We start from the raw sequence: 24883 nt of genomic DNA on the forward strand, positions 1-24883 counted from the left end.
TTTCCCCGCAAATCCTCATCCCGCAAACTTTTGTCCATGACTATACACATTATCGGCAGTAGACACGCACACACAAAAACTGGCACACTTACTCTGATGAATGCATCACGTGTTCGCGGCCATTTTGCCATTTCATTTGGGCTGGAAGCGTCACATATGCCAATAATATATGACACTGTAACGGCGCGCTTTTGAACCGAAAAGCCATTTCCGACTAGGAGAACGTTCATAAGCAGCCCTTGTTTGGCTTCATCCCCAAATTCATTCCGTTGTGGCCTCATACCGCAGTGCATTCCGTTCTGCTCACGAATTCATGTCTCGCGATCAGTCTACGTTCGGAAGAAGAAACAAGTGCCGGTAACAAGAATAATTTTATTTACATGCATATAAATACGAACTTAAGTTAACAACCCTGCATATTGAGGAGTGGGATCTTCCTTTGTGCACCGCCAGATGTGTATGTACATGGCACTGAGATATCTGTATACGCGTTGTGGAGAGGAGTGACGCTGAATATTTGTAAAAAAAAAATAAAGTGTTAAGGCGCGGCATTAGTAACTATTGTGTTATGTACAATGTTGGTCGCGTGAGGATGATCCTCTGGTAGAAATATTACATTTCATAAGAAGGCAAAAAACGCTTAAGTCGGAGTGCTTTTCACAAAAAAAAAAGGAAAAGAAAAAGCGCCCTCAAAGCAGACATCTCCCCGTTAACTTCGTGGACAGGGCTTGGAAGGCCACAGCCTAAAGGGTTAGTGTCTTCCAGTCGACAGTTTCCATGATCCACTTCTGGCTCCGTCCTCCGTGGCATTCTTGCAGGCGGACACCCTGGGGACCGCGTCGAGACGGAAGGTCCAGGCAAAGCTTGCTCATTTTGTGAACGATTTGCTCCGTCTGTGGAAATGCAAAGCACACGTTGTCAGTGTTATACTTACAAGCAAGGAAGGAAGGTTGTGTCCTACACGGTTTGGTGTGGTTTGGTTTGGTTTGGTTAATGGGGTTTAACGTCCCAAAGGCACTCTGATGGACATCGTACTCGAGGGTTGCGGAAAATTTCTACCACCTGAGGTTCTTTAACGTGCACTGACATCGCGCAGTACAAGGGCCTCTTGCATTTCGCCTCCATCAAAATGCGACCGCCACGACAAGGATCGCACCCGCGTCTTTCGGGTCAGCAGCCGAGCACCATAACCACTGAGCCACTACGCGGCAGGTTGTGTCCTACGCCCGTTTCGGCTCAAGTTTTTGGGAAAACTAGCACAAAAAAGATCAGCCCGTCGGGCTTTAAGCGTTCTGCTTAGGTAGACCACTGTAGGTTTATAGAGCCACATGTGAAGAGCTCAGTATTGAGCCCACCACAATTCGCTCCATGTCTTCTGCTCGCTGCTTATGATTCTACCTGCATACATGAGCTTGACGCAGATGGCAAACAAGCCCTACGCGTATTGTTAGTGATTACCGCTGCATTTTCATGCTTTGATCTCTGGAAGTAAACTGTGTATGGATTAATACAGCCATTCTAGCTGCGCTGTGCTGCGCCTCGCGAGCGCCAAGGTAAACGCCCTACCAAAGTAAGGTCATTAGATCGTACGCCAAATGAACGTTTCGGCGTAGAGTTGGACCGTGCGGTGGTCCAGGGACCCAAGGGGGTCCTAATACACCTGCCTCGATAAAGTTCTCTCCCCCCCCCCCCCCCCCCCCCCCCCTCCGTTCTCCCCATATCCTCCCTGCACGCGGCCCGCTGGGAGTGCGCTGTGCTTCTCGGATGCCGCAGGCAGTATAGTTTTTATTCTCGCAGCGTGGTCTCATAGTTTGACCGCTCGGCAGTGTGTTTGGTGTGTTGGACGGCATCGACGTTCCGCTGGTTTCCAAATGCCACGATTAGTGAGAGCGGTGCAAAATGAAAGCGCTAGACGATTTAAGATGACGAGAAGGCAGCCATAGTTAAAGCAGCTGCATTATATGCGAAGAAATGTCAGGTAGCGAATGACTTTTACTTATCTCTGAGCAGGCCGTTAACAATATCGGCAATTAGAAATTAGTTAGAGGCAAACTGAGATCACATATGTCTTTCGAGCATTTGAGAGTCCTTTTTAACCTTTTTTTTTTTTTTTTTAGCCTTCGGTCTGGAGTACGCGTAACCATTCTCCACTAGACACTGCTGTAATGCAGTGAAGTAGTGTGGTCAAAGTGCTCATGCGTCATGCGTGAAAGCCAACCGTAACGGGCACTTACGCCGATATCGCCGCCGTGTGCCGTTTGTCACAGCAGCCCATATCGTCTTCAGTGCCTTGGGAACAGGCATACATGTTTTGAATTTGTTTCTACCAGTCATTACGACATTATTAACCCATTACGACATTATAGGAGCTGAAGTCAATGTGGGCCGCGGAAAAAACGGGCGCGCGTTGGCGAGGCTGACGTCTTCAGTTAGTGCACCTATACTAAGCGTTCCATCTAAGATGTTCTGCAATTAAAAAAAAAAATAGGATTTTCGAGTTATAAAAGCGCTCTTTTTGGCGCAGCATTTTCAGCGGTGTAGCGCATCACAATATGGCAAAGACGTGCTTAACTGGTAGGCTGGTGAACTAATACTGAGGAGTTAACTTTTTCCACTATAGGAGGTATTCACTGAGGCTGCGCTACCAGACGGCGCGAGCGTCGCCGCGGCAAACGCGCCATGTTTGCGGTCGTTTCACGCCAGCTCGCGCAGTGATCACGGTACACCGTGTGGTACCCGGCCTGAACTGTTAGTGATCCGTAACACATTTGCACGTTGTTAAATGCATTAGCGACCGCGTACGCTTATTGTGCATGAAGTTGCAGCATAATTCCTCTGTGCCGTGATAAAACACAGCTGCCTCAACTCGGCAGCAAAACTGGCTGGCTGCACTGCACGTAAAAGGTACACGACTTGCAGCTTTTAATATTAGTTGATAACTGTCAGCTAGTCATTGAAGGCACATCGTGGATAAAGAGCACGATTAACTACCGAAATTCCAAAACTGGCGCCGCAGAAACTGATAATTCCAGCGGCAGAACGGTCAAACAAATGCTCGCAGCACGAACGTCAGACCAAGCGAGAATGTTTTGCAGTTTTGATTGTAGCTACGTAGCGCTGCTTCGAGCTGTAGCAACAGGTCACTTTCAGCAGATAGAGGTGACAAGTTAAGCTGCAGCTAAGCGAACAGACCCTTCGAATTACTCACCTCTCCAAAAACGGCACTTCGGCTTTCGGCACTTCGGCACCCTAAGCACGGCTCTTGGACTCACCCGCTTGTCAACTAATTGCACCCTCTCATAGGTTTGCATGCTTTAATTCCTTGGCCTGTCAGCAAACTTAAGCCGTGCACAAGGTGGGCCTCTATACCGGTGAATTCAACGCGTGGCAGCAGTCCTGTACGTCGCACACCGTGCCGGCGCCTCCGCATTCCTACGGGGGGTCGACCTTTTCACAAAATAGAACCTTCTGAGCGTGCCCGCTCTTTTCTGCTTCGCACAGTTCACGGAATATTCACTCAGTCACGCGGCGGTACGGGTCGGACAGAAATTATCTGCGGCAAGACGCGAAATGCACTCACTTTTCACCCATCACCAGCTATTTAAACGCTGCGGCTGGCTGCGGCTGGCTGCGGCGGACGCGCGCGCGACCACCAACATGGCGAATGCCGCGCCGGCCGCTAGCGCCCCTTGCGGATGACGTCATGTGAATACCTCGATCCTATACGACAACTACGACGCGGAATGCAGGAACGGGCGCTTAAGAGCTGCGCTCTAAAACTTAACGTTCATTATTAGTTAACTTGCCTACTAGTAGCACGCCTTAGCTGTATTCACATGCGCTACGCTGTTGACAATGATATGCCGAAAAAGCGCTCTTCTTACTAAAAAAGGCAATTTTTTAAAAAATGCAGACCATTTTAGGTGAAACATCCGGTAGATTGGGCCGCGTCGGGGGCGTTCGGTGCGCGTGTTTAAGGCTCCATCCACAAAAATCGGTGGCATATGTAATGCTAAGTTGTCCTCGGTCTGAATGGTGGAACGTAAGCATATGTCCGAAAGTGTTAGTTGCGATCAAAGGCACTTGCGAATATAACGAAACGATGGCTATAACGAAAACGCTGTGGGGTCTATTCGGCTTCGTTATAACGAGGTCGAATGGTATTTATCTCCATTTTGGATGGAAAAACAGCGCGAAGGGACGGAAGACAAAGATGAAGGAAACCACACGGACAGCGCTCGTCCGTGTGGTTTCCTTCATCTTTGTCTTCCGTCCCTTTCGCGCTGTTTTTCCACCCAAAATGAACGTATAACAACTCGCCCAACTTTCCATTCTATAATACAGTATTTCTCTTTCATGCTTCCTGTGCCTACTGGGGACATCGCAAGCATGCCTGGCGTAAGGGAAGCAGTGAGAGTAGCAAGATCGAAAACGTGCGATCAAAATTACAAAATAACCACACTGTCTTTTGTTACGTGTTAAAAGGGCTGTGAATTAGTTTCGCACACAGGAAAAACAAGTGCTATCACAGAAGTTTCGCCGCGTCGGCAAAGCATCCTGCGTACACGTCTATGCACGCAGGGCAAACTCTATAGCCGCACTGAGCCATTTCAGTTGCACAATATCGGTCGAGATATATTAAATCCTCGCCTTTGTTGCGAAATGGCTCTGATTCAGATGCTTACCTTCAGAAATAGAGAGGCATGTGGCAGGTGATATAAATCCTGACGTTCCCGTAGTCTCAAATCAGGGTACAAAATGCTGTAGCCTTATCACAGAAGATCCACAATCCACATGAGTTGGGGTTTTGAAATGCGCGATGCTCACCTTGGGATCGTAGCGCCACTTCTGCCTGGACAGGTTGTTGCAGGCTATCATGACCACGTTGGTGTTAGCCTGGGACTCCGGCGAGTCGAGGCAGATGGCTTCGTCCGTCATGATGAAGCCTTCTTCAGAGAACACAAAGTACTGAAAAATGATCGCAAAGTGCACAGATGCGGCTTTAGCTTGTGGAAGATGGTTATGGTTTGTGGGGTTTGACGTCCCAAAGTGACTAAGGCTATGAGAGACGCCGTAGTGGAGGGCTCCGGAAATTTCGACCACCTGGGGTTCTTTAACGTGCACTGACATCGCACAGTACACGGGGCTCTAGAGTTTCTCCTTCAAAGAAATTCAACCGCTGCGGCAGGGATCAATTCGCTCAATGCCCCGCCGCTGTGGCTCAGTGGTTACGGCGCTCGGCTGCTGTCTCGAAAGACGCGGGTTCGACCCGGTCGCGGCGGCCGAATTTCGATGAAGGCCAAATTCTAGAGGCCCGTGTACTGTGCGATGTCAGTGCACGTTAAAGAACCCCAAGCGGTCGAAATTTCCGGAGCCCTTCACTACGGCGTCCCTCGTAGCCTCAGCCGCTTTGGGACGTTAAACCCATAAACCAAACCAAACCATTAATTCGCTAAATGTTCCATTTTCACAGATTTCTGTTTTCAAAGGCATTATTTAAATTTATCCCTGAAGCACATTTATCCCTGCTTATACATCAACCATCGTGGATTAGTGATCAGAGTTTCACCACAGTTGATTTCTGAAGGGTGCGGGAGGCACGTACCTGCATGGGATAATGAGTGAGCGAGCATTCTTCGAGCACGACTTTCCCAACCGGCTGGTGGTAGCTCTTCGAGCTTGGCCGCACGAAGCATTTCCGGTCTTCTTGTTTCTCACCTGAGTGGAGATGAGAGGCGTTGGAATCGAACGCACAACCTTAACATCTGAGTACAATCCATAATTTCCACTGCTCTGCAACCTTATTGGCAAATGGTGCGTACAGGGTACAGTTGCACTATGACGAGTAAGTAACAGCCCCATAGTATTCCTTATAAGACACATTAAAACGAATGTCTCTTTTGAGGGGACACTGCGAACTTCGTCCATTTTTTTTTGTTAGTAAAAAAAAATGTACTCTGTGGCTGAAAAACACGCATTTATTGTTGAGAAAATTGGGTTTTAAAATTTCCCGCCAATTGATTCAAACTCATGACGTCAAGTTCGAAAGGGGCTCCGTGATTGTCGCCTTAGCTGCAGCCAGGCCTCAGGATCGGCACCCGAACTTTCTTGGCGTCACGGCTGGTGGCGACACCTGTTGTCCGTTTTTTAAAACTTTTCTAGCTTATGTTGTTAGTGGCTATTTATTGGTAATAAGAAAATAAAATATAAAGGGAAAAAGATGTTGCTAGCCGCGGCATCTGTCATCGAAGCCTTAAGCACCTGAGCTGCGGCTAGCGGGAATAAAAGGAGATGGGGAAGGAAAGAAATGGGGAGCGATAGAAGAAAGCATAGGGGTAGGGCGGCAATATACACTATGTACAAATACAGGGAATTAAAATAAAAATGAAATAAAATAAAAATAAAATAAAATAATAAAATAATTCTAACCTATAAAAGATGCGTTTTCAGTGAAAGTGGCGTCATTGCCATCAGGGTGCTGTAATTTATTACAGGCCGACTTCAATTTGACCTCAGTGCCCCTTTAACCCTTTGTATTCAGCCATATTATTCTAGTGCCGCATGATAGGAGGGATATAGGAAGAGGAGCGGGAGTGAAACAGCGGCACTGCATGTTCGCGTCGTGCAGTAGTCGTGCTAGGTATCTGGGTAACTGTGCTCGGCTTTGGCGGGGCCCCACAACACCAAGGAACCCTCTAATGCCTGGCTCCCGTGTGACGGAAGAGTGGTGCGCAGCGAAAGTCTGCTGGTTGAGACTACCGCGCCTTTGTCTTCGATTCCAGTTTGCGGTAGTTAGTCGCCACCGTGAAATCACCAACCTCGCTACATTTTTAAGGCGAAAATCGGCCATCTCCTCACCTTTCCGAAGAATCTGTTGTCGCTGGGCAGAAAGTTTTCCGGCCACACTTTTTCGAGGTACCACTGGAAACTCTTGCATTGCAGCCTTTCCCGAAGCTTCTTCCGCTCCGCCACGTCCTGTGGCGTGTAGCTCTTCTTCATCTCTGCAAAGGATAGAGGGAGATTTCAAAAGATGCTCAACTGCACATTTTATAAACAAGGCCAATTGAAGGATTTTGATGCCTCGAACAGTACGCTCCGCACTACTTGTTTAATGTACACGAACCTTATACGCTTCCACCTTAAACGCTTTGCGTTTCCTGATTGCTGTCGGGCCTGCTCGGAGAAGAATCGTGTCGCCTGCGAACTTCTATATTAATTGAAATTGTTGATGAAGATGCGTGACAAAACCGAATGTGAACTTGTTGCAGCCTTTTTATCAAGAAATGAGGAAATGATTGCATTACTGATAAGTCAGTGGTTCTTCGACAGAGTGAAATGGTTTTTGTTGATTATTATCTATAAACACGTAAAGGTTTGCGGTCTGCGCCTTTTCGCATGGGTAAATAAGCAGCTATATAAGTGCTCTTCGTCCAGTAAATCTTGTTGAAAGAACAGCGCTCCTATATATTTCCTGAATATGCACCAACACGCCCAGCTACAAGCTCTTCTCATCCAAGTAATATTGAGTAAATAAACCTGCTGCTGCATTGTTCTCAGGGACTTAGATAAACAGATTTCCGCCGAAGATGATTACCTTCAAGAATGTCTATTTTGCATGAATATAATCATTTGGCCAACAATAATTATCTAGCTTTTATAGCGTTCGTGAAACGCGCAGAGGTTCAGCTAGACGAAGTTGTACAGAGCGTCAAATAAAACCAACGAGAGTGCCTTTACGGAAAGACAGCTTCAGTCTGAACAGTTTTTCCCGCTGCGGACGCTCGCCCGCGATTGTAGTAATTTCGACAGCGGGAATTTGAGCACGCTATTCATGCAAACTGCCAGCAGGGACGCGCTGTTCGAGCCACGGGCTGCTGCAGAAGGACTTTCGCATTTCGGCCGCTTTCTCCCGAGCACCACAAACACTTTCAAAGTTAAGCTGTCGTAGCGAAAACTGCACTTTTCGAAATAATCATCGGTTACCTGAGGCTCCTCAGCACGTGTAGAAACCTCAACACAAGGATGCCTTTGCATTCCGCTTTCGTGAAAATAGGACCGCCACTGCTGGCAATCGAACTCGAGACCACCATATATGTGTGTGTCATGACGTGTGGGCGCTCACCGCGGTTGATGTTGAAGTAGAAGTTTGCCCACTCGTCCATCCAGACGGCGGCGACCCTTGCGAGGTTGGCGAAAAGCACCTTTCCCACGCCGCCCGGCTTGGGGAACGTGTAGGGGGACGTGCGCCGGAACAGGTGGCCCACATGAGAGCAGGGCACCACCTCCACGGAGCCGCCGCACTGCCAGATCTGCGCATGCGCGAGCAGAAAATGCAGTCACAGATCCCTCAATGACTATAGGTCAAGTAGCCGGCGTTCCTAGCGCTAGGTAACACTTCAAGGGTCCGTTCACAATGCACCATCTGCGCCGAATGAAGAGCGAGCAAAAAATTGAAATTCCAGCACAAAAAGATCAATATATTAGCTCCTGTAGAGAAAATACAGTAGCGCGGTTGATTAACACATCTAAAGCAGTCTTCGCGCTTTCGATGAGAAATTAATTTGCCATTGAACTGAGCTTTCCCTGCTTAAGGTGATCTTATTTCGCAGTTCGTGTTTCAAATGCTTGGTTCTCGTTTCATTTCACGCTGATATAGCATTCGGTTTGGTTTGGTTTGGTTTATGGGGTTTAACGTCCCAAAGCGACTAAGGCTATGAGAGACGCCGTAGTGGAGGGCTCCGGAAATTTCGACCACCTGGGGTTCTTTAACGTGCACTGACATCGCACAGTACACGGGCCTCTAGAATTTCTCCTCCAAAGAAATTCAACCGCCGCGGCCGGGATCGAACCCGCGTCTTTCGGATCAGCAGCCGAGCACCATAACCACTGAGCCACCGCGGCGCTGATATAGCATTCGATGCGAGCTTCGGACCAATTAACTTGCTATGAACATAGCATTAAGGCTTCGTTGAACGCGTCTGCTGCATTTAAACGCTCCGGGAAATATTAAAACACAGCTATAGAAGCTCTGGACTTGTCACACGTCAATGTCGTTGCTTTCCCTGCAAATGCTCAGCAAGCGTGTCTCAGCGTGCCTGCCGCCCTTACAAAATAACGGCCTCGCAGACCCTCTTTTTCATTTTTTTTTTCGCTTTCTCTCTTATCCGCCCTCTCACGGTAATTACGCATCCTAGTTTCAATCAGCAGGGCCTTGCATGCTTATGTTAATTCGTGTACATTTAGTTTTGTCTGATGTCAAGCACAGCGCTTGATGACAAGATGCAGTGAGATGGTGGTGATGCCTGAAAAATCCGTGCGCCCGGGACACAGCACTTCGAATCTTCTTCTGGACTAAGCGACTCACCTGAAAGTTGTTCTTTATTGCATTTAACTCTGTAGTACCTCTCTCCCCCTCTCGAATCTCCTGCCGCCATTTCGTGGCTTTGAACCCGGAATGAACAAATGCCATATCACGAACCCGGAAGGAGATCTCCATGTTCTCGCCGCCCCAAATGTCCATCTGGTCGTCGTACGCGCCCATTTCATAGAAGTAGTCTCGCTCGATGGAGAACAAGCCTCCCGCCATCACGGGAGTCCTGAAACGACAGTATATACAGCATGAATGTGCGAGTCCCTATAGGCTTGCATCTGTAAGCGACGTAACACTCACATTGTTGACGGTTGGTTGGTTGGTTTATGGGGTTTAACGTCCCAAAGCGACTAAGGCTATGAGAGACGCCGTAGTGGAGGGCTCCGGAAATTTCGACCACCAGGGGTTCTTTAACGTGCACTGACATCGCACAGTACACGGGCCTCGAATTTCTCCTCCAAAGAAATTTTTGACATCGTGATAAACGTATACCGTCTTTGTCAAAAGTAACCAGGCTGCATGGTTTGGTTATCGCTAGTATAGTAGAGCCCTTACAGCTTCCTTAAAGGTCAAAAGGTCTTGGAAGAGGAGGACAAGGGTTCTCCTTACCATACGAAAATTTAGAGCTTTAGGAGAACCAAACTATGCAGCCTTTTTTACTTTTGGCGAAGACTGTTCTTCCTAACCGCTTTATAACTTTTCTGTACTTATATGCTCCATTGCAGCTTTTCCCTGTATGACTGATAATCCGGCAGGACTGCTTGAATATGCAAAGAGCACACCAGTGAATCTGATTAAGAATTCTCTCTGTTATGTAAGGAAGGAATACAAACATGAAACGGAGCAAAAAGTTGGGTTTTTTATTGTAAATTCTAAGCTTTGCTTGGCTAGCTCACCATCTGCTGAGACTAAGAAGACATAATCAAGCGTACAGAACGAGCACCAGTCTTGTGCCTACGCAGAGTTCGTCTTCCGAGGCGCTTTATTCTAGACAAGGCTGCGAATCCGAGGTTGAAATTATCTAAACCTGTCCAGCTATTTGCTAAAACCAGGAGCCAGGACAAAATCGCCAATGCAGAAGTTAATTCAAAGGCAAGATTAATTATGCATGTGCGCCAGTTTCCTCGCGGGGTCTGCCGAATCTGCCGTGAAATTAAATACTTCGCCGCGTCCTTACCGGGCGCCCCTTGTAGAAACAAGAGCTTTAGTATAGACTTTCAACTTTGCTCGCTCTTCTAGTGCCCTTATTTCATTCCTACGAATGCAAAAGTACCATTGTTGGCCTATAGGCTTACCTGAAAGGCATCGTCGAGTTCCCTTTCCTCCGCTTGAGCTCTCTCTTTCCGACGGGGAACCATCGGAAATGCATCTCCCAGTTGAACGCTCCCCAGTGCATCTCGAAGCTACGCACATACGCGAAAGTCTCGTCGTTGATGATGTCGATTACCGGGCACACCACGCGCTTCCTGCGTAGTCAAAAATCGCGACATTAGTATCACTTAACTCTCGTATCACTTAACGCCCCTCCGTGTATTGGCCTGCGCCTGCGCACTGGCTCCCCGCTATTCCCCTGCGCCCCTAACTGATAGGGTCGCCCTATTCGAAAGGTATGTAACACGTGACGTCACGGGCGCCATCTTAGGGTACTGTGGCTAGCTTCCACAGTGTACGCGGGAACCAGTTGGTGATGGGCAGGTTAACAAAACGCCGAGGCTTTCGCTGCTCTTTCGGGACCCAGAGATGGCGGCCGCTATGACGTTGGTGAAAACTATGTATAATTCAGCCGCACTCGACAGATGCGCACGTGCAGTGATTTTCAATGACTTCTATGTTATAGCTTGGCGAGAAAGCGGACCAGCCGTCAAGCCATATGGTTCGAGGCTCCTGTTCCATTCTAGGTGCTTCGAATAATTTGAGCAGCGAAAACTGTTCTCGCATACCAGAGCCGTCCATAGCGCCAAGTTTGACACAAGGCACTCACAGCAGGGTTCGACAGCTGTTACACTTGTGTGCTATGTGGCATTTGATCTTTTGAAAGACGTCGCACGCGTTACACGCAACGTATGTTGCAGTTTTAATGAAGACGAATAGCCTAACGCCAATTATAAAGACGATGAAGCTGACTGGCCTGCCAGTGCTGCTGACACGGGCGAGAGGCTCCACCTCGAGCTTGGATGGTGTAGTGATGCCGCCTCGCTGCTGCGTGCAATGAAGGCCGTTTTACAGTTTCAGGACAGCGGACTTATATGCCCCATGGGAAAATCCTGTGCGTGTGCGTTCGTGCGAAATATTCATGTCGAACTATCTCACAAAAATTTTGAAAATGAGAAAATTCTAAGGTACTGTTGCGGAAACACTTGAAGTCAATTGTCCATTCTTTTGATATGTATAAAAATCTTCCCTTTAAAGGGTTTCCATCGATCGCATCGAACAGTTAAGACTGCCGTAGAAAATCAATGAAAAACACTTTAGAGGATAGCAAAAGCGTTTCCCACTGGTTGTTCTATGGCACTCTTATAGCAAAAGCGTTAATAGAACAAAATAATGCAAGACTGCCGTCGGTTGATCTGCGGATATATTGATTGTTATGAGGAAATCTTGGATTATATGAAAAAAAAAAATGGGTTCATAAAAGGTTTCCCGCTCAAAAAAGTTTTTGTACAGAATAGGTGGGTATATATGTATGAATGCTTCGCTTTATCATTATCACCTTCATATGAAGAAGCTTGCCAAGTATTATACCAGGATAATCTCTCCAGTTTTAGTCATTACAGTTAACGTCAGGGGCAAACTCCGCCGTCCAATGTCACGAAATTCGCTGATTGGTCGGGACAGGTCGCGTGACCTTGTGACGTCATCACAACCTGGCCACTGGCTTGTGACCAACCTGCCCACCGTTGCAGGTGGCATTTATAACAATGAGTGGTCGAGAGAGGCCGCGTGACCTTGAGTCACCCCACAATCTGCTCATCGCGTTAGAGGGAATTTCTACATAGGACATGCAAGAAGGTACAGAAGAATACTGCTCGAAAATAGGAATGTAGTTGAATTAAGTGCTTAAGTTCAACTAAGAATGTAAGAAAAATCGAAATCAGAAATTAGAAAAAAAAAATGTGATGTGCGAATGTCGGCACCGTCACTGCATAGCGGGTACCTGCTATTGCAGCAGTCCGAACATGGCGGTTTATGGACCGGACATTAGAAACTGACTCAAACAAACACAGGAGTTGCAACAGAAGCTGAGACACATGTGAAATCTAATGCTATCACATTCTCCTAAGGTGACCCTAGACGGTGCCATAGTTTTTCATTAAACAGCACCTCCTGCTCCTCATCAAATTCTATCTCGAGCTGTTACCACCACGTCTGACGCTCCGCTCGGCTTGAACGCTTTCACCCTCTCAATTAATCCCTGCTTCATACTGAATAATGGAAGGCTCCCCATTTAGGCAGTAATTTACTCTTCCTAAGTGAGACATTGTAGCGGCTGGGCGCGAGCCAGCTGCTGCTGGAGTAATAACTGTAGAAACCGTTAGATGGTTGGAAGCATTTGAGGTCGATGACCCCGATAAATCCCTTTCTCCTCCTGCTCTTAGTGCAGAACTAGAGGCCAGAAAGTAATATAGCTAGGGCCGACCTCTCCGCCTTTATTTGCAAACAAACCTCTTTTTCTAGGTAGGTCACTGACAGTGGTTAACAATGTACTATCGCGCTCAATATGACTTGCAACCTCAAGCAGCGTGGCCGGAGCGCTCCCCGGAAGCATGGTGGAGCCGACAAGCGACGCGCTTGAAAACTAAAGGGAAAGGATTTTGCTGTTCCACCATTCAGCCTTCTCCCCTGCGGTCTAGGCTGTACCATAAAGCTGGAACCGCATGGCGCGTTTTTGGGCGCGAATGCCGCGCGGATGGTGGGACGCGCGCGTCATTTTGACGCGTGCCCAGCATAATCCAACACGAAATCGCGCCGCGGTGTGGTTCTACGCTTGTAGAAAAAAACGCCTCGCGCTGCGCGTCCACTGACGTCACGGCCGGCGTCCACCAATCAGCGTGCAGGCACATGTCATTTTGGTTTTTCGGTCTGCCAACAGATGCCTCTGCTCTCCGCGCATCTCGGCGGTACCTTTTTGGGGAAACTTTGCTCTTTCCTCGGAGGAGCTGGCTTTACTGTTGAGCACGTCCTTCTTTCCTCCATGAGCACGTCCAAAGAGCCACGTGCATTCACGCATCGTGTTCGTTCGCGCGTAGTGTTCGGCCAACATGCACAAAACAATCTTTAACGAGGTATAATTACACGAAGATTGTTTTTATTGTAGTGTCCTGTAATTTAAAGGGCATATTATATATGCGGTAACAGATAATTCACCTCGTTGGCAGTTGTGTGGTCTGGCAACCCGAAAAAACGCGGCGCGACAGCGCTGCTTCATTTTTCTCAAATTCGAGGCCCGTGTACTGTGCGATGTCAGTGCACGTTAAAGAACCCCAGGTGGTCGAAATTTCCGGAGCCCTCCACTACGGCGTCTCTAATAGCCTAATACCCCTGTCACACTAGCAAATTTAATGTCATTCGAATCGAATGACATTAGCACCTAATGTCATTAATCGGCTGCTACACGGGAACATATAATGCCATTAGGTTCGAATGACATTCGCCATCGAATGAGTTAGGGGAACTCATTCGCATTCGATCTCGAACCGAATGCGTACTCTGGACACCAGATACGCAGCAGGAACAAGCGACGTGAAAAAATAATGTGCACACTGCCAAACTTAGAAAGTGCATTTATTTAGTTCTGATAAAAAAAGGTAGTGTTGGTGTGAATCTTTTCACACTACAGGCTGTCGTGGATAGCTATTACTCTCGGTCTCAGCAGCAGCCAACAGCAGCGGCCGAGCGTGAGGCAGCGTCCTTCCCGCGACCGTCGGCATTTTGGGTTGCGTGATTCTTGCTGGTAGGCGTGCCATGTTTGTGTCGTGTCCGGTCGCTGTGTTGAATGCAGCGAAAGACGCACACGGTACTTTTAGACTTCGTTTATTTAAAGCCGATGAGGGTGCGACCAGCGTCGACCGAGGCAGGAGCCGAACTGGCCGCCCGAAGAAAGGAGGGAGCTGAGAAGCGTCCACGGGAGGGAGTGGCTTCCCAGAACAGGAGGAGGGTGCGGGGGCGCACCGTGGGGGGGCATCTGGTGACAGCGTGCGACGAGGGGCAACTGTCGTGGTCGTTAGGAGGAGGATTGAGTGGTCGTTAGGAGGGGAATGCGAGTGGTCGTTAGGAGGGGGCGCACACACACAAAAGCAACAAGGGGACACAACACTTCCTTCCCCCTTAGAAAGTTGCCTGGTATCGTGCAGGGGGTCGGCGCTCACGCGTGGAGGCGCGCTGGCTTTGTGCGCTCGGGGGAGAAGCACTTGTAGGCTGGCTGTTGTTCGCTGTGTCTCCTAGGTCTGTCCTGGGCGAAGTCTCTTCTTCCGGGAAGAGGTGCCAGGCTATGTGGGAAAATGGTGCACGTGTTCTCTCCGCTGGCGGACAGCTCTCAGACGGCGTCGTAAATCTACGCAGCTGGTTGAGATGTCGGCGTGCTACTGTGCCATGTATGTTGACGAGCCAAGAGCGCAGGCCTATGCGTCTGACAATTGTAGCTTCCTCCCAGCGTGGCTTTTTTAGAAACTGTCGGGCGAGGACGCGCTGCCCCTCATTAAGCGTGCCGCAGCGCGGAATTGCTTTTTCTTCCCGGAACGTCTCTGCCTTTGGCTCGGGGAGGATGGCTGTGAGCTGGGTTCGCATTTCACGCTCGAACATCATTTTCGAGGGGGTCTCGCCTGTTGTGCTCTGAACCGTCGTGTGCTGCTTGAAGAGAAAGCGCGCAAGGCGGCGCTGCAGCGAGCCTGTCTGATCTCTTTCAAGGGCGCGTTTTAGCTCGGCTACGTAGCGCTCGGCTTGTCCGTCTGTCGCTGGGTGGTAGGGGGCCGATGTAACTGATGAGATCCCGTTGTCGCGATAAAACTTGAGGATCTCCGCAGACACAAACGGTGTTCCGTTGTCCGACACTACCTTGCGCGGCAGGCCGAACGTTGCAAATAGTGATCGGAGGTTGTCAATGACTGCTGCCGAAGTCGTCTGTCCCATTTGCCTTATCTCAAGCCACTTTGTGTAGGCATCTACGACCACAAGGAAAGTGCAGCCCTCAATTGGTCCTGCAAAATCAATGTGCAGTGTGTGCCATGGTGTGTCTGGCTTTTCCCATTCTGGGACAGGAGCTTTCGGCGGGGCGCTCCGGCTGCTCTGGCAAGGCTTGCATTCTCGCACCACTGTTTCGATGTCGTTGTCAATGCCAGGCCACCAAATGTAGCTTCTGGCACACTTTTTCATTGCAACGATGCCCCGATGTCCGGCGTGGATGAGAGACATAGCTTGTGCGCGTAGTTCTCTCGGCATCACAACTCGGGACCCAAATATGATGCAGCCGCGATGGGTGCTCAACTCTGTAGCTCGCCTGCGGTAAGCGTCGAAGTTGTCCCCTTTGAGTTTATGCACGTTGCCTTGTTGAACAGCTGTGTAAACTAGCCGGAGAGCTGCGCACTTCTGCGTAGATGCTGCAACTGTGCCTGCTGTAAGCGGAGGTTCTGGCAGTGCTTCGAACATCAGAACGTCTCCTGGTGGAAATGGTTCGTCAACAGTTGCGTCTAGTGGCAGACGGCTTAGCGCATCGGCGTTTTGATGTTTACTCCCATTGCGGTAGACCAGAGCGTAGTCGTACGCTGAGAGTTTGATGCATATCATCACGCCTAGTGGAGAAAACCAGTTTCTCCCTAGAAGGCTTGATCCTGTGCCCTTCACAACAAGCAGAGGTAGCGTATGGGTCTGGCCGTTGTAGTTAACCTGCACGTTGGCAGAGCCCAATAGTGGCAGATTCTGTCCTGACCACGTTCGCAGGTGCGTGTCGTCTTGTTGCAGGGCGGGTGCGTCAGATGGCCATGAAGTTCGGAACGTGTCCTCACTGATCAGAGTACAGGCTGCGCCGGAGTCCACCTCGAACTTAATCAGCTGGTGATGTACGCTTACTTCTGTAAAAATCTTCGGTCGCGTGCCGAGATTCATGGTGTTCAGGTCGTACAACACAGATGGTGTTGCTGATGTTGTTCCATGGAGATCAGATAGCGGCGTATTCTCTGAGGCGTTGACGCTGTGATTAGGCTGGGAAGGTGACTTTATCTTGGCAAGTCTCCGTTTCGTATTCTTTCGATATGCCCTCGCTTGTGGCAAAAATTACACGTGGCTGACTGGAATCGACATCCCTGGGGGTTGTGTTGGTCGTCACACCGCCAGCAGCGTTGTGCCTTTTTGACCGATTTTACAACAACAGAAGGCTTGCGCACCTGGTTGCTTGTCTGGTGTACCGGCTCGGTGTTCCGGCGAATCCCTCTCTGCTGGTGACCGGCGCTCTCCGCTCGAACGGCGATGTCGTAAGCTTTGCTGAATGTGAGGTCCTTCTCAGCGAACAGGCGCTGCTGCAGTGACTCGTCACTCAGTCCGCACACAAATCTGTCGCGTAACATCACGTCCAAGGGAAGCATGGTGGTGTTAGCAGAAGAAGCTGCGTCCATTTCCTGCCCGGTAGCTGTTGTCGACAGCGTTCCAAAATTGCAGTCGGCAGCGAGCTTCTTGAGCGCTGCTACGTAGGCGCTCACTGTTTCTCCTTCCAGTTGATCTCGTCGTTGGAAGCGAGCACGGCTGTAGACCTCGGATGGCCTTGGGTCGTAGTGCTTTTGCAGCGCTTTTACGATGTCGTCGTAAGACACTGCCGCTGGTGTGCTTGGCTGAATAAGGGCGCAGACAGTATCGTAGGTCTGCTCCCCGCACAGCGTCAGCAGGTTGGCCCTCTTCAAGGCTGGGTCTGTGATGTTGTTAGCTTCAAAGTAGAACTGAAGGCGTCCAACCCACGATGACCACGATGAGCCGTTGAATTCTGGTATCTGCTTGGGAAACCCTCGCGTAGCCATGGCTTGTCAATAGCGTTGCGTAGCGCGGGTCGAATCCACTTTCTCGTCGCCACTGTCGTGTCCGGTCGCTGTGTTGAATGCAGCGAAAGACGCACACGGTACTTTTAGACTTCGTTTATTTAAAGCCGATGAGGGTGCGACCAGCGTCGACCGAGGCAGGAGCCGAACTGGCCGCCCGAAGAAAGGAGGGAGCTGAGAAGCGTCCACGGGAGGGAGTGGCTTCCCAGAACAGGAGGAGGGTGCGGGGGCGCACCGTGGGGGGGCATCTGGTGACAGCGTGCGACGAGGGGCAACTGTCGTGGTCGTTAGGAGGAGGATTGAGTGGTCGTTAGGAGGGGAATGCGAGTGGTCGTTAGGAGGGGGCGCACACACACAAAAGCAACAAGGGGACACAACAGTTTGTTAAGCTCGAAGGTACTTAAAGACGTAACTGAGCAGTTCACCTTTTGGAAGTCATTTCCAAGCTCCGCGCGTGTCCGCGCGCCGCCATGTCAGCCATTTTGTTTGTTTACATTTGTCGGATTTGTGGTTGACTTTGCACTTGGCTTGGCTTTTGTTGGCTAAAGTGGTGCAGAATGGCCGGAAATAATATTTTAAGCTTATAATACGGCACACAAATGTTCTCACTCGCTTTTCAAACACTGCACAACAATTTCAAACATCTTTTATGCGCGTTGATGTCGTTCAGTTGGACTATGTTTTCTTCACTGATCGTCGATGCCACCATTTTCGAATGACATTATTTTTTTCCGTGTAGCACCGAAAGAGACCAAATGACATTCGATGCATCGAATTCCATTAGGTTCGAATGACATTAAATTTGCTAGTGTGAGAGGGGTATTAGTCGCTTTGGGATGTTAAACCCCATAAACCAACCAACCATCGTTGGCAGTTGTGTGGTCTGGCCACCCGAAAAAAAAATCTCTGCCTCTCCCGTAAACGAGAGTAGAGTAAGCATGAAATGTTTACGGGCCTAATGTCATCTCGGTGGACACCCGAACCGCACCGTACAGGAAGGGAGGAACGCCACCACCCGTTCAGCGCGATGCCTTGCCATTTGACCGCAAGGTTTTTTGAGGAAAGGAAATGGCGCAGTAATTCTCTGCCATCTCGGTAGACACCCGAACCGCACCGTAAAGGAAGGGAGGAACGCCACCACCCGTTCGGCGCGATGCCTTGCCCTTTGAACGCAGCGCTTCTCCCCCGGGCCCCTGTGCGCCTGCGCGGCTTTGCTTCGATGCGCGAAGCCCCTAAGAGATCACGTATGACAACGAAGTGTAACGTGGCATTTATGTGCTTTTTGCACGCGTTATTAGAAATCGGAAATTATAATTCCGTGCATTATCAAACCCACAGGTCCACTGATATCTTGATAAACATTGAGAAGGCACTGGCAGCAGTTATTTTTTGTCTCGTTTGGAGACCAACCGGCGCTTGCATGCCGGTCGCGTAGGAGGGCTTAGAGAGTCTCGTTAAATCTCGTTAAGTCTCGTACGGTGCCCGGATGTTCTCGTTTCAGAGCCCGGATGACTGGAATTCAGTGCCCGGATGAGTGGATTTCAGTGCCCGGATGACTGGAATTCAGTGCCCGGATGACTGGATTTCAGTGCCCGGATGACTGGATTTCAGTGCCCGGATGACTGGATTTCAGTGCCCGGATGATGGCTCTCGGTCTCGGCGTGACGTCACCACACTGCCGACAACGGGGGCTAAAAGCATTTCATGCTTAAAAAAGATCTCTGCCTCTCCCGTAACCGAGAGTAGAGTAAGCATGAAATGTTTACGGGCCTAATGTCATCTCGGTGGACACCCGAACCGCACCGTACAGGAAGGGAGGAACGCCACCACCCGTTCAGCGCGATGCCTTGCCATTTGACCGCAAGGTTTTTTGAGGAAAGGAAATGGCGCAGTAATTCTCTGCCATCTCGGTAGACACCCGAACCGCACCGTAAAGGAAGGGAGGAACGCCACCACCCGTTCGGCGCGATGCCTTGCCCTTTGAACGCAGCGCTTCTCCCCCGGGCCCCTGTGCGCCTGCGCGGCTTTGCTTCGATGCGCGAAGCCCCTAAGAGATCACGTATGACAACGAAGTGTAACGTGGCATTTATGTGCTTTTTGCACGCGTTATTAGAAATCGGAAATTATAATTCCGTGCATTATCAAACCCACAGCTCCACTGATATCTTGATAAACATTGAGAAGGCACTGGCAGCAGTTATTTTTTGTCTCGTTTGGAGACCAACCGGCGCTTGCATGCCGGTCGCGTAGGAGGGCTTAGAGAGTCTCGTTAAATCTCGTTAAGTCTCGTACGGTGCCCGGATGTTCTCGTTTCAGAGCCCGGATGACTGGAATTCAGTGCCCGGATGAGTGGATTTCAGTGCCCGGATGACTGGAATTCAGTGCCCGGATGACTGGATTTCAGTGCCCGGATGACTGGATTTCAGTGCCCGGATGATGGCTCTCGGTCTCGGCGTGACGTCACCACACTGCCGACAACGGGGGCTAAAAGCATTTCATGCTTAAAAAAGATCTCTGCCTCTCCCGTAACCGAGAGTAGAGTAAGCATGAAATGTTTACGGCCCTAATGTCATCTCGGTGGACACCCGAACCGCACCGTACAGGAAGGGAGGAACGCCACCACCCGTTCAGCGCAATGCCTTGCCATTTGAACGCAAGGTTTTTTGAGGAAAGGAAATGGCGCAGTAATTTTCTGCCATCTCGGTGGACACCCGAACCGCACCGTAATGGAAGGGAGGAACGCCACCACCCGTTCGGCGCGATGCCTTGCCCTTTGAACGCAGCGCTTCTCCCCCGGGCCCCTGTGCGCCTTTGCTTCGATGCGCGAAGCCCCTAAGAGATCACGTATGACAACGAAGTGTAACGTGGCATTTATGTGCTTTTTGCACGCGTTATTAGAAATCGGAAATTATAATTCCGTGCATTATCAAACCCACAGCTCCACTGATATCTTGATAAACATTGAGAAGGCACTGGCAGCAGTTATTTTTTGTCTCGTTTGGAGACCAACCGGCGCTTGCATGCCGGTCGCGTAGGAGGGCTTAGAGAGTCTCGTTAAATCTCGTTAAGTCTCGTACGGTGCCCGGATGTTCTCGTTTCAGAGCCCGGATGACTGGAATTCAGTGCCCGGATGAGTGGATTTCAGTGCCCGGATAACTGGAATTCAGTGCCCGGATGAGTGGATTTCAGTGCCCGGATGACTGGAATTCAGTGCCCGTATGAGTGGATTTCAGTGCCCGGATGACTGGAATTCAGTGCCCGGATGAGGGCTCTCGGTCTCGGCGTGACGTCACCACACTGCCGACAACGGGAGCTAAAAGCATTTCATGCTTAAAACTCTGCCTCTCCCGTAAACGAGAGTAGAGTAAGCATGAAATGTTTACGGGCCTAATGTCATCTCGGTGGACACCCGAACCGCACCGTACAGGAAGGGAGGAACGCCACCACCCGTTCAGCGCGATGCCTTGCCATTTGAACGCAAGGTTTTTTGAGGAAAGGAAATGGCGCAGTAATTCTCTGCCATCTCGGTGGACACCCGAACCGCACCGTAAAGGAAGGGAGGAACGCCACCACCCGTTCGGCGCGATGCCTTGCCCTTTGAACGCAGCGTTTCTCCCCCGGATCACGTATGACAACGAAGTGTAACGTGGCATTTATGTGTTTTTTTTTGCACGCCTTATTAGAAATCGGAAATTATAATTCCGTGCATTATCAAACCCACAGCTCCACTGATATCTTGATAAACATTGAGAAGGCACTGGCAGCAGTTATTTTTTGTCTCGTTTGGAGACCAACCGGTGCTTGCATGCCGGTCGCGTAGGAGGGCTTAGAGAGTCTCGTTAAATCTCGTTAAGTCTCGTACGGTGCCCGGATGTTCTCGTTTCAGAGCCCGGATGACTGGAATTCAGTGCCCGGATGACTGGAATTCAGTGCCCGGATGAGAGGATTTCAGTGCCCGGATGAGTGGATTTCAGTGCCCGGATGACGGGAATTCAGTGCCCGGATGAGTGGATTTCAGTGCCCGGATGAGTGGATTTCAGTGCCCGGATGATGGCTCTAGGTCTCGGCGTGACGTCACCACACTGCCGACAACGGGGGCTAAAAGCATTTCATGCTTAAAATTCTCTGCCTCTCCCGTAACCGAGAGTAGAGTAAGCATGAAATGTTTATGGGCGTAATGTCATCTCGGTGGACACCCGAACCGCACCGTACAGGAAGGGATGAACGCCACCACCCGTTCAGCGCGATGCCTTGCCATTTGAACGCAAGGTTTTTTGAGGAAAGGAAATGGCGCAGTAATTCTCTGCCATCTCGGTGGACACCCGAACCGCACCGTAATGGAAGGGAGGAACGCCACCACCCGTTCGGCGCGATGCCTTGCCCTTTGAACGCAGCGCTTCTCCCCCGGGCCCCTGTGCGCCTGCGCGGCTTTGCTTCGATGCGCGAAGCCCCTAAGAGATCACGTATGACAACGAAGTGTAACGTGGCATTTATGTGCTTTTTGCACGCGTTATTAGAAATCGGAAATTATAATTCCGTGCATTATCAAACCCACAGGTCCACTGATATCTTGATAAACATTGAGAAGGCACTGGCAGCAGTTATTTTTTGTCTCGTTTGGAGACCAACCGGCGCTTGCATGCCGGTCGCGTAGGAGGGCTTAGAGAGTCTCGTTAAATCTCGTTAAGTCTCGTACGGTGCCCGGATGTTCTCGTTTCAGAGCCCGGATGACTGGAATTCAGTGCCCGGATGAGTGGATTTCAGTGCCCGGATGACTGGAATTCAGTGCCCGGATGACTGGATTTCAGTGCCCGGATGACTGGATTTCAGTGCCCGGATGACTGGATTTCAGTGCCCGGATGATGGCTCTCGGTCTCGGCGTGACGTCACCACACTGCCGACAACGGGGGCTAAAAGCATTTCATGCTTAAAAAAGATCTCTGCCTCTCCCGTAACCGAGAGTAGAGTAAGCATGAAATGTTTACGGGCCTAATGTCATCTCGGTGGACACCCGAACCGCACCGTACAGGAAGGGAGGAACGCCACCACCCGTTCAGCGCAATGCCTTGCCATTTGAACGCAAGGTTTTTTGAGGAAAGGAAATGGCGCAGTAATTTTCTGCCATCTCGGTGGACACCCGAACCGCACCGTAATGGAAGGGAGGAACGCCACCACCCGTTCGGCGCGATGCCTTGCCCTTTGAACGCAGCGCTTCTCCCCCGGGCCCCTGTGCGCCTTTGCTTCGATGCGCGAAGCCCCTAAGAGATCACGTATGACAACGAAGTGTAACGTGGCATTTATGTGCTTTTTGCACGCGTTATTAGAAATCGGAAATTATAATTCCGTGCATTATCAAACCCACAGCTCCACTGATATCTTGATAAACATTGAGAAGGCACTGGCAGCAGTTATTTTTTGTCTCGTTTGGAGACCAACCGGCGCTTGCATGCCGGTCGCGTAGGAGGGCTTAGAGAGTCTCGTTAAATCTCGTTAAGTCTCGTACGGTGCCCGGATGTTCTCGTTTCAGAGCCCGGATGACTGGAATTCAGTGCCCGGATGAGTGGATTTCAGTGCCCGGATGACTGGAATTCAGTGCCCGGATGAGTGGATTTCAGTGCCCGGATGACTGGAATTCAGTGCCCGTATGAGTGGATTTCAGTGCCCGGATGACTGGAATTCAGTGCCCGGATGAGGGCTCTCGGTCTCGGCGTGACGTCACCACACTGCCGACAACGGGAGCTAAAAGCATTTCATGCTTAAAACTCTGCCTCTCCCGTAAACGAGAGTAGAGTAAGCATGAAATGTTTACGGGCCTAATGTCATCTCGGTGGACACCCGAACCGCACCGTACAGGAAGGGAGGAACGCCACCACCCGTTCAGCGCGATGCCTTGCCATTTGAACGCAAGGTTTTTTGAGGAAAGGAAATGGCGCAGTAATTCTCTGCCATCTCGGTGGACACCCGAACCGCACCGTAAAGGAAGGGAGGAACGCCACCACCCGTTCGGCGCGATGCCTTGCCCTTTGAACGCAGCGCTTCTCCCCCGGATCACGTATGACAACGAAGTGTAACGTGGCATTTATGTGTTTTTTTTTGCACGCCTTATTAGAAATCGGAAATTATAATTCCGTGCATTATCAAACCCACAGCTCCACTGATATCTTGATAAACATTGAGAAGGCACTGGCAGCAGTTATTTTTTGTCTCGTTTGGAGACCAACCGGTGCTTGCATGCCGGTCGCGTAGGAGGGCTTAGAGAGTCTCGTTAAATCTCGTTAAGTCTCGTACGGTGCCCGGATGTTCTCGTTTCAGAGCCCGGATGACTGGAATTCAGTGCCCGGATGAGAGGATTTCAGTGCCCGGATGAGTGGATTTCAGTGCCCGGATGACGGGAATTCAGTGCCCGGATGAGTGGATTTCAGTGCCCGGATGATGGCTCTAGGTCTCGGCGTGACGTCACCACACTGCCGACAACGGGGGGCTAAAAGCATTTCATGCTTAAAATTCTCTGCCTCTCCCGTAACCAAGAGTAGAGTAAGCATGAAATGTTTATGGGCGTAATGTCATCTCGGTGGACACCCGAACCGCACCGTACAGGAAGGGATGAACGCCACCACCCGTTCAGCGCGATGCCTTGCCATTTGAACGCAAGGTTTTTTGAGGAAAGGAAATGGCGCAGTAATTCTCTGCCATCTCGGTGGACACCCGAACCGCACCGTAATGGAAGGGAGGAACGCCACCACCCGTTCGGCGCGATGCCTTGCCCTTTGAACGCAGCGCTTCTCCCCCGGGCCCCTGTGCGCCTGCGCGGCTTTGCTTCGATGCGTGAAGCCCCTAAGAGATCACGTATGGCAACGAAGTGTATCGTGGCATTTATGTGCTTTTTGCATGCGTTATTAGAAATCGGAAATTATAAGTCCGTGCATTATCAAACGCACAGCTCCACTGATCTCTTGATAAACATTGAGAAGGCACTGGCAGCAGTTATTTTTTGTCTCGTTTGGAGACCAACCGGTGCTTGCATGCCGGTGGCGTAGGAGGGCTTAGAGAGTCTCGTTAAATCTCGTTAAGTCTCGTACGGTGCCCGGATGTTTTCGTTTCAGAGCCCGGATGACTGGAATTCAGTGCCCGGATGAGTGGATTTCAGTGCCCGGATGACTGGAATTCAGTGCCCGGATGACTGGATTTCAGTGCCCGGATGACTGGATTTTAGTGCCCGGATGATGGCTCTCGGTCTCGGCGTGACGTCACCACACTGCCGACAACGGGGGCTAAAAGCATTTCATGCTTAAAACGCGGCGCGACAGCGCTGCTTCATTTTTCTCGTGCGGGTGCTACCGCGTCGGCGGCAACGCGGGCGTTTGCCGCGCGTCGCGTTTTTCGCTCGCGAAAAACGCTCCATGCGGTTCCAGCTTAACATTCGCATCGCCGGCGTTGCGTGACGAATGCAAGGCGCATGTCACGGTTGATTTTGCTTCATTCCTTTCGCTTTCAC

At 50.3% G+C, this 24883-nt stretch overlaps 1 pseudogene across 1 annotated transcript in view; it reads right to left on the bottom strand.

The window, feature by feature from the left end:
* Window positions 1–374: 374 nt before the first annotated feature.
* Window positions 375–24883, bottom strand: part of LOC149343276 (polypeptide N-acetylgalactosaminyltransferase 1-like) — a 40058-nt pseudogene continuing 15549 nt past the window's right edge. The window contains exons 6-12 of the transcript XR_016282702.1: window positions 10666–10836; window positions 9479–9596; window positions 8123–8309; window positions 6859–7001; window positions 5606–5718; window positions 4828–4968; window positions 375–893 (exon numbers count right to left, since the gene is read on the bottom strand). The product of XR_016282702.1 is annotated as a polypeptide N-acetylgalactosaminyltransferase 1-like (transcript). The remainder of the gene's footprint in view (window positions 894–4827; window positions 4969–5605; window positions 5719–6858; window positions 7002–8122; window positions 8310–9478; window positions 9597–10665; window positions 10837–24883) is intronic.

Source organism: Amblyomma mixtum, chromosome 5 (assembly GCF_055824585.1).
Source record: "Amblyomma mixtum isolate Tamu chromosome 5, ASM5582458v1, whole genome shotgun sequence".
Classification (NCBI taxonomy): domain Eukaryota; kingdom Metazoa; phylum Arthropoda; class Arachnida; order Ixodida; family Ixodidae; genus Amblyomma; species Amblyomma mixtum.